Source organism: Pinus tabuliformis, chromosome 3_2, assembly GCF_031772625.1.
Source record: "Pinus tabuliformis cultivar Carrire ecotype Pingquan chromosome 3_2, CPIR1, whole genome shotgun sequence".
NCBI lineage: Eukaryota > Viridiplantae > Streptophyta > Pinopsida > Pinales > Pinaceae > Pinus > Pinus tabuliformis.
In genome coordinates this window covers 1,276,196,514-1,276,212,849 of record NC_142302.1, presented here as the reverse complement: position 1 = coordinate 1,276,212,849, position 16,336 = coordinate 1,276,196,514, and the positions used below count along the sequence as shown (strand labels likewise).

The window sequence follows — 16,336 nt, the reverse complement described above, 5'->3', positions numbered from 1 at the left end:
AGATCAAAGCCTTAGGGAACCACCTGTCCTTCGGTACCAAATTTCAACACTCCCTCTTACCGAGGAAGGTGTTCCTCACCACACCCATCTTGTCTCTGAAGTAGACATGCTTGCCCCGTGGTAAGGCTTTGGTAAGAATATCTGCAACCCGCTCATCAGTGGAAATATACTCAAGCTTCACAGCTCCCTTCTGAACATAGTCTCTGATGAAATGATATCTGATCCCGATATGCTTTGACCTGTCATGAAATACTGGATTCTCCGTGAGTTTAATGCAACTCTGATTATCACAGTAAATCACTGAAGGTCTCAACGGCTGACCAAATAAGCCAAACAACATCTTGCGAAGCCAGATGGCCTCACAACTAGCTAGACTGGCTGCCATATACTCTGCTTCCGCTGAATTCAGTGCTACTGACTGCTGCTTCCGGCTGAACCGTGACACTACTGCTGAACCCAACCCAAAACAACACCCTGAAGTGCTCTTCCTATCAGAAGCACAACCTGCCCAATCAAAATCAGTGTATTCTGCCAATCTCACTCCATCTCCCTGCCTGTAGTCCAGACCATAATCCACTGTCCCCTGCAAGTACCGCAAAATGTGTTTTGCAGCCACCCAGTGAACCTTCCTAGGCTCACACATAAACTGACTCATCGTGTTGACTGCAAAACAGATATCTGGTCTAGTGTTGACCAAATACATCAAGGAACCAATCAGCTGCCTGTACAATGTGGGATCCACCAACTCGGAATCCGAAGCATGAAGCTTCTTCCAGTTGGTGATCATCGGTGTCGACATGGGTCTACAATCCTCCATGTGGAATCTGCTAAGGATGTCCACAATATACTTCCCCTGCCCCAGGAAGAAATGCCCCTCCTCCTGCCACACCTCCAAACCCAAAAAGTAATGCATCAAACCGATGTCCTTCATCTCAAACTCCGCCGCAAGATCTCTCTTGCAGTGCTCTATGAGTCTCTCTGCACCTGTAATGATCAAGTCATCCACATACAACACCAGAATGAGAGGCTCCTCACCAATCACAATAAAGTAAAGGTTCGGATCTGCCTCACTCTTTGTGAAACCCATCCCCTGCAAGTATGCATCTATCCTGGAGTACCAAGCTCTGGGAGCTTGCTTCAGGCCATAAAGGGCCTTCTTCAATCTGCACACATGGGACTCCTTCCCATGCACCTCAAAGCCCTGTGGCTGCTCAATGTACACCTCCTCCTGTATGAAGCCATTGAGAAATGCGGTCTTCACATCCATCTGGTGGATCTTCCAACCCATCTCTGCTGCTATCGATATAATGGAGCGGATCGAAGTATATCGAGCCACGGGAGCGAAGGTCTCCTCGTAATCAACTCCCTCTACCTGGGAGAACCCTCTAGCCACAAACCTCGCTTTGAATTTCTCAATGCTGCCATCTGCAGCATGCTTTACCTTGTAAAGCCATCTGGAAGTAACCACGGATTTGCCCTCAGGCCTCGGCACCACCTCCCAAACATCATTCTTCATGATAGAAGAATACTCCTCCTGCATGACCTCTCTCCAGACCTGCTGGCTAGCTGCCTCCTCATAGCTAGAAGGCTCAGAGTCAAGGATGCTGGTAACCATTGCCATATAACTACAAAACCTCTCAGGTGGTCTACTCTCTTTGACCGGCCTCTTCGGCTCAGCAACAGATGTGGCATCTCTCAAGGTGTCCTGAAGCCACTTGGGCTTCCTCTTCCCTGAGCGCACTTCTCCCACCGGAGAATGAAACTCCTCCTCCTCATCATCATCAGTAGCCTGAACTCCTGACTGTCTGTCCGCTGTCCTCCTGCCTGCACCTGAACCTGTAGAAGCTGAGGTACCGTGTGAACTGTCCATCAGTGGACTCCCTAGTGAACTGCTCTGTGAACTGCTCTGCATGCTGCCCGGAGCACCACCCCTCTGGCTCGATGAGCCACTACTCACTGACGGACCTGACATCCTCATAGATGTACCTCCTGATCCTTCTGATCCCTGCCCACTGGATCCCTGTGACTGACTCAACTGCTGCTGAGGGTCTGGCTGATCCAGATACTCTAACTCTCGTGACCTCCTAAAGGCCCTGTCCTCCTCGAACTTCACATCCCGTCTGACAACAACTCTCCTCTGTGCAGGGATGTAAATCCGAAAGGCCTTTGAGGTCTCACTGTAGCCCACAAAGATACTCTTCTCTGCGGTGGGCTCTAGTTTGGTCCTCTTCTCCTTGGGTATATAGGAGTATGTAATGCATCCAAAGATATGAAGATGACCAATATCAGGCTTCTTCCCAGAGAAAGCCTCCTCCGGAGTCATGTGCCCCAAGGCATGATGCGGACTCCTGTTCTGCAAGTAAACAGCTGTGTTGCAGGCCTCCGCCCACAAGAACAATGGCAACCCCTGATCATGTAACATGGCTTTGGCAGCCCCTATGATGGATCTGTTCTTCCTCTCTGCAACCTCGTTCTGCTGGGGGTTGTAAGGAACAGTGAACTCCCTCCTAATGCCTGCCTCCGCACAATAGTCAACAAACTCTCCAAGGGTGTACTCTTCTCCATTGTCCGTCCTCAAGGACTTGATCTTTCGACCTGTCTGAGTCTCCACAAGAGCTCTGAACGCCTGAAACCGCTTGAAGGCCTCACTTTTGGTCTTCAAAAAATAAATCCAGGTCCTCCTGGAGTGATCATCAATGAATAAAACATAGTACTCATATCCACTCAAGGAAACATGAGACATCCGACCGCTCACAACGGAATGAATCAAATCAAGTATCCCCGTCGCTCTGCTGTCACTGCTGGGAAAAGGGGATTTGGCAAACTTGCCCATCGCACAACCTCTGCAAGTATCAAAGTTGTCATTACTGAAATCTGGCACACCTGTAGTGATTTCCCGCAATGTCCTCAAGGCTCCATGATACATATGTCCCATCCTGCGGTGCCAAATCTCACACAGCTCAGAACTGCTAGCTCTGCTGTCGGTACTACTGCTCAATGCCAAAAGGGGCTGGAATGCAAACTTGTACACCTTTGCATGGCGTACACCTATCACTCTAGCTGAATCAACTGGAGTGCCCTTGGGATACATCAACACCTGTCCTCCCCTGAACAGTTCCTCATATCCTCTGTCCTCCAAAGCTGAGACGGATATGAGGTTCTTCCTCATCCCTGGCACATAAAGAACCTCTGACACCTTCAAGGGAGGTTTGGATTCCCTCTGAAATGTCACTGTCCCCACCCCGACTGCTCTAACAACTCTGTCATCACCGAGTACTACCTCAATATGAGTGCCACTCTCTAAAAGCTCTGAGAAGTACTCACGGACTCCTGTCATATGACGTGAAGCCCCACTGTCCACATACCAGATACCTGAAGATGCTCCGCTAATCGAGGGAAAAGCATGCTCCCTCTGAACCTGTGTGGCAGGTGATCCTGCACTAGAGGACTCACACGTAGTGAACGCAAACTTTCGGTCAAAACGACCAGCAAAGTCCTCAATCTCTGCTGAAGCTGCCACGTCCTGGTTCTTCCCCTTCTTCTTCTTCTTCTCCGGACACACAACTGCATAGTGTCCCATCTTTTGACAATTCCAACACTTCACTTTGGAATAGTCCTTTTGTGAGTTACTCTGTTTACCTTTACCTTTGCCTTTGCCTCCACCACCGCTTGTGGAAGCCTGCTTCTTCCCTTTGCCTTTCTTGCCTCCTGCCACCAGTGCTACATCCTCATCCTGCTCAACTGGCTTGGCTGCCCCAAGCTGACCTTTCCTGATCTCTGTCTGAATGCAATCATCCCAAAACCTCTCCCATGTGGGAAGGGTCTCACGTGCACAAACCCCATCAACAAAGTTCAACCATGAACGGGGGAGGCCATTCACTGCAATCCGCACCAACTCAGTGGGTGGAAAGGCCTCTCCAATCGCTGCCAACTCATCTCTCACATTAGTAATCTTTGTGAGATATCCAGCTGCATTATCATTACCCATCTTAATGTTCTTTAGCTTCTCCTTCAGGACCATCTTCCGGTTCTCATTGGTACTCTGGAAGAGATTGGACAATGCTGTCCACATCTCATGGGCATTGCTCTTTCCTCTCACATGAGGAATGCAATGGTCTTTGATTCCGTCTAGAATCAGCCTCTTACTCTTATTGTTCTTCTTTTTATACTCAGCCAACTGAGTAACATCAGTGGGCACAACAACAGGGTTCTGTGCGGTATGTACCATGATATCCCAGACTTTTGCCTCCTCAAAGATACTCTGCATTCTCTCCTTCCAAACACTGTAATTTGTATGCCCATCCAACCTATCCTCCACCCTCAATCCCAATGACATCCTGCTGTCCTAAAACTGAAAAATAGCACTGCTGTAGTAAAGATAAAACTGCTGTTTATGAAAAAATCAGCTTGCTGGAATTTTCTGAGTGAAAAATCAGCAACTGTAATTTTTCCTTTTGCTGTCCCAAACTGCCCTTCAGCACTCAAGCTCCGATACCATGTAGAAATTTCTGTTTTCCCACCTCGGTTTTCAGTTTTTCTTTATTTCTCCCATGTAGTTAAATGCCCATTCCCATAACCATACATTTAACAGACTGAAAAAAATAAATATTGCTGAAAACACAAATTCTGGAAATTTTTCAGAATGCTGGAAATTGCAAAATTAAAAATCAGCAATCAAAAACAGCCATTAAAACACATTAAAACACTGATATTTTTGGTCAACTTGACCCTGGAAAAACCCTTTACAACTCTTGGGGAAAACCAGTTTGAGAGCTCTTCTTTATTTCTGAAAATTGCCTTTTTACAGTGAGAATTATTCAGCAAAAAAATCAGCAAGCAAATTTACAACTTATCTCCTTTCCCGTGCCTCACAGCAATCTGGAAATTACAGCAAACAGGACAGCAATAAATGCTGTACGACCTCCGTTTTGTGTGCAGAAAAATCATTAAACTGCTCCTCGATTTTTGTGCAAAAATCTGCCTTTCACTATGTGCTGAATCAGCTGTACAAATCTGCTCAACTGCTGCCTTGGAATGTGTGCCAAGCTGCTGTCTCATTCTCCTCCCTGCTCAGAAATCTCTCTTGCTCTCCTTCTCCCAATCTGCTCATGAAAGAATGAATGACCTTTTCCTCCTTTTCCTCCTTTAATATAACTCCAAGTGACTTTTGGGTGATCTCTAAATCCAATGGCTGAAATAGATTTAGATCAATGGCTGAGATTAAATGCTCATTTAAATCTCACTTTCTATTTTTTTAATTCACCCCACTTTAATAAAGACCCACTTAGTCATTTATTTCCAAAGTCACTTTTCCTTTCTAATTTTTCATTTACTTTATAAAAGTTACTTTAAAATTAGACTTAGTAACTTTATCACTTAAAGTCACTTTTAAATTAGATTTAACTTTATAAAATTATAAAGTTACTTTAGGAGAAAAATTAAATTCTTTTGCACACTTTTCCCTAGGCCAAAGATCAAAGCCTTAGGGAACCACCTGTCCTCCGGTACCAAATTTCAACATTTCTCTCAGAGAGGGGTTCTCAACAACTCCAAGTTGTTCTCTGAAATAAGCAAACTTTATCCGGGACAATGGCTTTGTCAAAACATCAACAATTTTCTCATTAGTAGGGGCCAGGGTTGTGGGGGAGTGCCTGCCCCCTCTCTCAAAACTGCTCCTGAATCGCGCTCCACTGGGCAGCAGATAGGGAGCGATTTAAGGATTGGTCGCTCCTTGACCGTAATTTTTCACTCTGGGAGCAAAAAATTAAAGGAAGGAGCGGTCGGGGAGCGATCGCTCCTGATTGCTCCCTCCTTTACTTTTTCGCTCCTGTCGGTGAAAAACCCGCGTGACGGACGCGGAGGGACGGGCGGTGGACGAGGATGGAAGGGAGGGTAGGGGAGCGGGGAAAAGGCCCTCTCCCCTCCCATTATTTATCAGTTGTCTTTGTTAGAGAGAGCAAGAGAGAGGAGCTTGGAGCTTGAGTTGGGGCTTGTAAGGGATATTGGAGCTTGGGATTGAAGGCCAAAGAGATAGGATCTACGCTCTAATCTCGAATTTTTGTTTTTTATATGTTCTTTGCTAAATAAAAATGTTCTCTTCTCTATTTCCCATTCCCATTCCCATTCCTCCATTTTTTTGCAAACTTAAAACTTCAAACATGGCTATATGGCTTGGAGTTCTCTTGTTGTTGGTTCTTTTTTTTTGTTATTATGGTGTTGGAGAGTAGAAGGAGGAGGGTTGATCATGATGAAGAGGATGAAGAAGTGGGTTATAGTGGATTTGATGAAAACCCTGGAGAGGAGTACCTTGGTGAGGAGGAAGAGAGTGGAAATGATGAGGGCACAAAAACTAAACAAGACCAAACCCCATTGTGGAAATATGTTTCTAGGCATGAAGTAGGGAAAGGGGGTGGAACCACTAAATTTACGTGCCCCCATTGCAAAAACACTTACACATGTTCATACACCCATGCCAGAAGGCACCTCTGTGGGAAAAGACGATGGGATCAAGATAAACAAATAGGAATCAAAGCTTGTGTAACCGTGTCAACAACACAGAGCCAAAATAGAAGGGAAGAGGAGGAAGCCCAATATAGATCTAAAAAATTAGAGGGTTTCTTTGAACATAGCTCACATTCACATGCACAAAGAACTTCATCAACATCCTCCCATGGTAGTGGATATGGAGGCACAGGAACAAACATCTCTTTAAGGTGTAGAACCATATCAGATTTCCTTGACGAAGGGTGTAGGAATGATGTGGATTAAAAAATTTACCGGTTTCTCTATGCATGTGGGATACCATTCAATGTTCTTCGCTCACCTTATTGGCATGAAATGGTTTTTGCATAAATGATGCCCCTAAAGGATACAAGAGCCCTGGGTATGACAAGGCTAGAAACGTTGGACTTGATCATGAAAAAACAAAAATAACACATTCTTTGAGTAAAATGACAAATTCTTGGAATGAGCATGGGGTGTCTATTGTATCTGATGGATGGACTAGTGTAAAAGGAAAGCCATTGATAAGTGTTCTTGCTGTGTTTGTTAATGGTGCATTCTTCCTTTCAACATATGATTACTCAGAAAAGTTCAAGACCGCCATCAACATTGCAGAACCATACTTGAAACAATTGAACGTATTGGGCTATACAATGTCATCAAAGTCATCACTGATAATGCTGCTAATTGTAAGGCAACAAGAGTAATTATTGAGGATAGATAACCCAACATATTTTGGTTTGGTTGTTTTGTACACACAATGAACCTTTTGATGCATGATATTATTAAGAACAAAGACCATCAATACAAATGGATTGGTGATTTGTACAAGAGGCAAAAACTAATAAAATTTATTACAAATCATAGCAACACCCATGGGCTTTTGAGCTGTTGAAGATTGCGAAGACTATATTTGCTAGCTATTACCTCACCTTTAGGCGCCTTTTGAAGGTAAGAGAGTCATTGGCTAGCGTGGTATCAAGTCAACAATGGCAGGTATTAAAGGACAGGGCTCCAAATGTAGTTGACAAGCAAGGTTTTGAACAAGTGGAGGAGACCGCTTTTGATGGTCTGTTTTGGGCACATATGAGGAAAGTTTTGCAATTCACCAAGCCCATTTATAGCATGATTCGTTTTGCAGATACAGATAAAACAATGATTGGGGTGTATGAGCAAATGGATAGCATGTTGGAGCAAATAAAAGATATTGTTTAGGAAAATGATCCTAACTTGTATACAATGATTCACAATAGTGTGTGTGCACGGTGGAATAAACTTAATGTTCCACTATATGCCTTGGCGTATATTCTTATGCCAAATTACTACTCTCCATCTTGGTTGGGCCAACCTGCACTTGGGGTGCGGTTAGGATCAAACCCCATACAGATCCAAAGGTATCTAAAGGATATATGGAAGCATTAGACAAGTTGGTCCATGACAAGGAGTGTGCTAATCTGCGTCTTGAATTAGGCAGATGCTTCAGTTGCACTGGTTTGTTTGGTTCTTTGCACGCAATGGAAGATAGAGACAAATTTGATGCTCTCACATGGTGGGAAGCATATGGTGGCAAGGGACTTTTTCCAAAATTGGCAAAAAAAGTTCTCTCACAGGTTGTAAATACTTCTTTTGCAGAGAGGTGTTGAAGCACCTACAACTTCATCCATAGAAGAAACAGACTCAATGAAAACCAGGCAGAAAGCTTGGTTCATGTGCACTACAACTTGAGGTTGTTGAGTCATTATTGTGATCGGGCTTATGAGGGTCCAACATATAAAATTTGGGACAACAACCCAGAGGATAATAATTTGGAGGATGGCACTATACATCTTGAAGAATTGGAAGCAGAACTTTTGAGAGATGATGATGATGCAACAACAACCATGCCACCCCAACCTTCTAGTAGCAGTGCTAGTGCTCGAGTTCCAACTATTGTAAGTGTTCCTTTGCTACTGTCGCCTCCATCTACATCTTCACGTGGAGTGCATGTGCCTTTTGGTTTTGGTCATGTGATTATGCAGGAGGAGACTCCTAGAAGACCACCATGACCTGCTAAAAAATAAGACATTTCTTGTGGCGGCAAGAGGAAGCAGTAGATAATAGATTTAATTGTCTTTTCTAGTTTCTAGTAGTTTTTATAATTCTTAACTCTTTCATATTTATTATGATATTTTTTGTAAATAATATATGACAATTTAAGTTTGAAGTTTGAAGTCGGCAATTATAACTCATTGGTAATGAATTATGCATATGATGCTTCGTGAAAGTTGAAAGTTGTTTCATTTCATTTCATGTTAGATATTCTTTGTTGTAATGGTTACACTTAGCTTACGAGTACAACTTTGGTGATCAATGATGATAAATGTTATATATTGAGTTTTGAAAGCTTGAAACTTTAAGATTGATGAATCATGAGACTCAATATGTTGTATGTTACTAACTTGTGGACGTGGTTGATGAAGATTGTAACTTCTAGATGATTGATATTATAAGTTTCAATCTATGTTTTTATGCTTTTTATATCTAATTCATCATTCTACATGGTTTTGTTGACATATATGCATCAAAATATAAATATATATATATATATATATATATATATATATTATATAAAAATTTGCTCCCTAATTCGCTCTCGAACCTTGGTAGGAACATACTTGAGCCTCACAACTCCCCCCTAGACAATATTCCGGATGTTATGATACTTGATCTCAGTGTGCTTCGACCTGTCATGAAACATTGGGTTCTCCGAAACCTTCACACAACTTTCATTATCATAATATATAATGGTTGATTCTAACACTTGATCAAACAAACCAACAAACAACTTTCGAAGCCACACAACTTCACAACAGGTTGAAACAAAATCTAGAAGTGCTCTTTCTATCATTAGAACTTCCAACCCAATCAACATCAGTGAAACCATACAACTGCCATTCTCCATTAAAAGCATATGACCATAATCAATGGAACCACACAAATTTCTCAGTGTATGTTTTACTGCAACCCAATGCACATGTCGGGGCTCAACTAAGAATTGGCTCAATATGTTCACAACATAACAAATGTTAGGCCTGTTGTTGCCCGAATTGTATAACCAATGCGACAACGCTCAACGCAGGGGCTGTCACTCTGATTCCTACCCACTCCATTTAAGCTATCTCCTAAATGCAGGCTAAGGGGGGTAGTCCCTATAGATGGAATGATGAGAAACTTGTTGGAAAACCAACAAGTTCAGGAGATACAATTGAATATCCTAGCAACTTGAATTAAAATTATGTGACAAGTAGAATTATTAAGCACAACCAATTAAATTCTTAAGATATAAATGATAGACCAGTGCCTCAAGATTAATTACTTGCACAACAGAGATCAATATGTCAAGTTACTGGATGAACAATTGCTGCAATGATGAGATGCAAAATCTATCCTAGATGAAATGCAAGATCTAATCTAAGGTGAGATGCAAGATCTTGGTTATTTTTAATTAGATGCCTATTCTAAGTGAGAGCCTTCACCTTAATTATTTTGAAGCTAGTCTCACAAAGGGTTGTAGAAAGAAGTCCACGGGAAGGAGGCTAAAGCCTCATTAAACGATACCTCCCCTGGAGTTCTAATGACCCAGATGCCTTCGTTCTTACAAGGGATTGCCCACAAGAGAACTACAAGGTCACCTGTTTTAACCTCAGTGCAAGGGTCAAGCATCGCAAATCAAGAGTGAAGGTGGCCCTAAATATGTATCAACTAAGCTTATGCTTGGAGGTAAATTTTAAGTATGCAATTCTACCTAGGATGAAGATGCAAATGAAGCTATATTGCTTCAATGTGATTACAAATATGTAAAATGCTCCAATATGACAATGTCAAACCATTTGTAATCAAGATTATTCAAATATTAACCTTAAACCACAATATTACAAGAATGCCAATAACAACTTGTGAAGCACTTCAATGATATTCAATGATGGAAAGTTATTTAAGATGATTTTATTGTGTCACTGTTTATTAGAATTCCTCTTATTTATAATGTAACAATTAGGAACAAGAGAAACTTAGAGCACAATAAGAATGGAAATGAAAGCAATATCTTCTTATCTCGTATAAATGTTTATTAGAAGCTTTTCTTCAATTATTAGATTTGCAATTTAGAATCAATGAACAACAAGCAACAAGATGAGATTGCCAACAGTGATATTAGTAAGTGAAATGCAACAAAAGACTTTAATGCAAACAATACTTATGAAAAGATGAGGTCTAATCATGCAAAATGAGATGCAAATGAGACAAAGGGTTAGTGATGAGACAAGCTATCCTCAAGTCAAGAGATAAACCAATTATGATTGTTAATTCCCTCAAGTATGCCACTGCCAACAAAATATTAGACTGTTGTAGCTTATCTACCAATAGATGACAATCAATTAGATGATCAATGCAAGTTTCAAATGCAAATATAGAAGAGCCAATGCACGAAAAATCACTCTAGATGTCCAGAAGACTATGCTAGAACATGAAGACACCACCACAACTTTGAAATCAGACCTCTGAAGAGATGTAAATCAACCAACTATCATCATGAAATTAGTGATAGATGAAAGAGCACAAGAGCTAGAATAATTATCAAGCCTTTGTTAGTTAATGTGTGATGTTCTTTAGGTGTCTTAGGCTTATTATTATTAGATTATTGAGCAATTATGTGACTGTATGTTTTAATTCAAACCCGAATGTGGTTATGACAGTGAACCAAGGATTGGTGAAAGGCTCATGCAAACCCACAAAGCCTTGCAACTTTCTTCGAATGATTGAGATACCAAGTTGAGTGGCTAAAGAGCAATGTATAGGCTTCAAAGGTGCAATGTAGCGCCTCCAAACACTTGTAACCACAAAATTAGCCTATGAAATAATGAGATCAAGCCTCCAAACCCTCGCAACTAGGGCTAGAGAAGTCTCCTAGGGTTGTGGCCAAGCCAAGATGTCAATATTAAGCCCTCCAAAATTGTTTTGAGCCCAAAAATCCCTTCAAACACACTTGCAATCACAAAATGTTGGTGCCAAAATTCAACATTGATGAGATTAGCAAACCAATAAGGGGTGCGGCTAGGGTTCTTAGGCCCTCTTAGGCCTACGACTAGGCTAGAAGAGGCCTATTAGGATTGCGACTAGGCCTAGTAAGCTCAACAATCCCTGCGACTACCTTCGATGAGCCACCAAATCAAATATTAGCCACAAAAATATGATTATATCCAAGTAATTTGCTTGCAAAACCCTTAGATGATAAATCTTTGCCAAGAAATGTTGATTTTGCAGTGAATTTAGCCCTGCAAGGCTAGCGACCTCCAGAAAAGAGCTAGATGTTGAAGTTTGACGGCCTGTGTATTGTGGATTGGGGCCTTTAGAGGCTAGATCCACCCTCAAAGGGTGAACGATTTCTTCCCAAAGGCTGGATAGCTCCTCCTTAAGTGACTAAGTGCCCAAACCCTAGTCGTCTAGGCTAGGTGAATCCTTGAATCCTTAAATCCTTAAGCTATGGCACTTGCAAGTTAGATAAATAGAGCCAATCCCAAGATCTAAAAAAATTGAAAATAAAACCTGAAAAATTATGTACACAATGAACAATTAAAAGAGATTTGTTAAATTATTCACAATATTTACAAGAAAATATTAGCTCCATTAAGTAGATAAACCTTTATAGCACAAGTAGATTTAGAAAATAAGTGAAATAAATAATTTCTAATTAACGCACTAGCCAAAACACTGCACCATAAATCGTCAGATAAGCCAAGAAGCCAAACAAGACGTAGTCTCCTTAAATTCTATGTACTTGGGGGTTGGCCAAGGGCTGGATCACTTGAAGATCTCCACACTCAAGATAGATTGTTAGATCATTGGGGTTCGATTCACACAAGAAACCTAGAGATATAGAGATACCTGCTAGATATACTAGATTTAGAGTGTTTAGTCTAGCCCAATACCTAATGCAAGATACCTTTGCAAATAGATAATCCAACCACTGATAATGAAATAACAATCTTCAGTACAAAACACTTATTAAAAACATTTAGCACATACCATAAGTCATTGAGAGAGAGAGACACTTTGAATTGAAACCCCAAAGACTTTTGATTTTATTCCAGAAAAATATCCAACAAAGCTCAGCTCGGTACATTAGATCCTAATTCAAATGAGGAGCCTTAGACTTCCTTATATAGAAAAAATGAGAGTTCTAGACCCCTCCAAGTGGAGAAACGACTAGTTTGACTCGATCCAAGCCAAAATAATTTTATCCCTTGATAAGTGTTGCACAAATCTCCAAAAATTTCAACCCCTTGAGAAATTCAAACTTCTAGGTGCATCTGGTCCTTTGGAGAATCTTCAAAAATAGAATTGTCGTTACTTGTGCAAAATAATTAACTGCTTGGTCTAAAAAATTCAATTTGCTGGGAAAATAGTCTTCTTGGGCCCAACAAATTTCTTGACTGGGCCATCTTGCCTTTGGAAATGAGGCTTTTGATTTTGACTTGAATTTTTCCCTTTGAAAAACAACCTCAATAGTTTTTTGATAATTTTTCCACTTGGAGAGTAATTGATTTTTCCTCTCATTTTTTTTTTGACAAATTTTTTCACTATTTTATTTTTATTTTTGCTAGAAAATTAAATAATAGACTCGAGGGGATTACAAATATTTTTCCACCCTCTAGGTGGGTCTAAAAAAATATTTTGGTAATTGTGCTCTAATTACGAGGAACCATTCACCAAAAATATTTCTAGACACTTTTACAATGAGATTTTACAAATAAAATAGAAGGGGAATTTTACAATAGACACATACCCCTTAAGACTTAACCAAATTCTGCGACTCAAGACTTAACCAAATTCTGCGACTCAAGACACATGATCTAGAATGATAAAATTACATAGACTTGATAACTCTAGGACTCACCTAAGACCTTATCAATGAGTTCCACCCTAGCTTTGGGGTATGTTTAAGAGAAAAACTTTGCTAATTATTCCTGTCTAAAAACACAAATAATTAGGAAGGTTAAAAAACTCCCTAGAGTGAAACCCTTTGATAAGAATCATAGGCTTACCTAGGTGTTGTTATATGGCTTAATAATCATACTAGAATCATTTTATAATGAAATAGAAGAATTTTGGGATTACAATGATGACAATGAATAAAAAAGAAGTTTATCCACTGCTTCATACTCTGCCTCTTGGAATTGTTGACAAGGCCTAGTGTTCATAAGATAGTTCAATGAGCCAATTAATTTTTGATACGTCAAGGGATCAATCAGATCAGAGTCACAGTCCTAGATCTTCTTCAAATTCGTCACCTTAAGGGTGTCCATGGACTTGAAGAATCTTAATAGTGTACTTGCCTTGGCCAACAAAAATTCCATCAAGTTTTTGCCAAATTTCCAATCCCAAATAAAATGCATAAGACCAAGATCCTTCATCTCAAATTCAGAAATCAACTCCCTTTTACATTGGACAATCAAAACTTCAACCCTTTCTAGAAACATATCATCTACATACAACAACAAAATGAAGGGCTTGCCTTCAACAAATTTGAAGTACAAGTTTGGATCAACATTGCTCTTCTTGAAACCAAGACTTAACAAATAGCCATCAATACAGGAGTACCATGCACGAGGAGCTTGCTTTAGGCCATACAAGGCTTTTTTCAATTTGCAAACATGTGTTCTCTATCATGACCTCAGCCTTGAGATTTCTCAATATAGACTTCCTCTTCAATGACTCCATTCGGAAAAGCAGTTTTGACATCCATTTGATGCAATTTCCAACCTGTAATAGAAGCAAGAGCAATGACAGATCTAATATAAGCATACCTTGCAACAAGATCTTCGTAATCCTTTTCCTCTTTCTAGGAGGGTCCTCGGGCCACAAATCTTGCCTTGTACTTCTCAACACTTCCGTTCGCTGCATGTTTGATCTTGTAGATTCATTTGGAAGACACAACAAATTTCCCTCTAGGACTTGGCATGATTTCCCAATCATCGTTCTTCAATATAGACTGGTACTCTTCAATCATTGCATCTTTCCAAACTTGATGCTTAACTGCTTTCTCCTATGTGGATGGATCTTGCACATCATTGCTGCATAACCATAACACTTCTTTGACCTCATGCTTTCCCTGAAGGTCCCATGAGGTGCAACATGTCCTTCGACTTCCTTCAATGTTCTTTCAAGTCAGGCAGGTCACTTTCTAGTCTCAAGTATAGTGGCTCTTGCAGAGTCAACAAGTTCATGATCACGACTCTTCATGAGGACCTTGTTCCATCAGTTCAGGTTCTTTAGATTTTGATTCCACATTCTTTGGAGCCACCTGCATCTTATCATCAGAGTCCAAGTGTGAACCCTCAGACTTCCAGAAAGCAACATCCTCATCAAATATAACATCCCTACATGCTTCAACTTTCAATAGAACATTATCTTGGAACATAGACCCTAAAGGCCTTTGAATTTTCACTGCAACCAACAAAAGTTCCTTTCTTCCCGGAAAGTTCCATCTTCGTCCTTTTCTCCTTGGGTACATGGAGATAAACAGGACAACCAAATATTCTCTAGTGTTCAACATTTGCTCTCTCATTTGTGAAGACTGCTTTAGGAGTCTTGTAATCCATTATTTGCTGTGGGCATCTATTTTGAACATAAACAATTGTTCAAAATAGATGCCCAATTTGTTGGATCATAGTAGGGAACTATCAACTCTCTCTTAATTCCAACATCCCTGTAGAAGGAAATCAATTCTTTGGACACATATTCTTCCCCACTGTCAGACCTTAAGGTCTTGATCCTTCTACCTATAGCATTTTCAACCTGAGCCTTGAATTCTCTAAACTTTTCAAATACTTCATCCTTGGATTTCAAGAGATAAATCCATGTCTTACGAGAGTAATCATCAATAAAAGAGACAAAACACAAATTGCCACCCAAGGTTTTGTTAGACATAGGCCCACAAACATCAGAGTGCACAAGATCCAAGATTCCTTTGGATCTACTATCACTACTAGTACATCTTCCTTTAACATTCTTCCCAAGGACACATCCTTTGCAAACTCCATCATGCTCAATCTTTATTTCAGGTACACCTTTAACAAAATATTTCAATTTAGATAAAGCTTTATAATGAACATGAACATACCTTTGATGCCATAGCTCACAAAGATCAGTGATCTTGTGTAATAGGGCTTGGATAGAGTGACCAAGGAGACGATATAGGCCTCAAATTCGTACACCAATGACTTTAGCAGATTCAAAAGACGCATCCTTCTTCCATACTAGAACTTGCCCATCCACAACGACGATTCTATATCCTTTTTCTTCAAAAGATGAAATTGACAACAAATTCTTCTTCAAACCAGGAATATATAGATTATTGTTAATAGATATATTACCTCTCGATTCCAATTGGAAGGATGTTGAACCAATGTCCTTGACTTCGTATTTGCCATTATATCCAAGGTCAACTCTTCGAGCTATCTTCTTTTCAACCAATTCAGAGAGGTTCTCGCGACTTCCAGTCATGTGTCTAGAGGCCCCACTGTCCACCAACCATATTTTATCATGACCTGCAATGCAACCTGTAAAAGTAGAATAAAATGAAAAATGAGTATTCATCATAATCCTTCTTTATAGGCTTCCTCTGATGTGAGGATTCATCAAGGTCAGCTGCAGAAGCAAGATGCTTCTGTTTCCTCGTTCATCATTATTCCTTTGTTAGTCATTCCTTTGACTCCTTTGATGATTATCATTTTGATAGTGACCATGTGCTTGGCAACGATAGCATTGAAAATTTGTCAGATCTCTTCTATCTTGA

General features: G+C 40.5%; 1 protein-coding gene across 1 annotated transcript in view; it reads left to right on the top strand.

The window, feature by feature from the left end:
* LOC149185397 (RNA polymerase II transcriptional coactivator KELP-like) overlaps positions 1 to 16,336 on the top strand; it is a 92,311-nt gene that overhangs the window by 31,123 nt on the left and 44,852 nt on the right. The gene's annotated exons all lie outside the window — the stretch shown is intronic.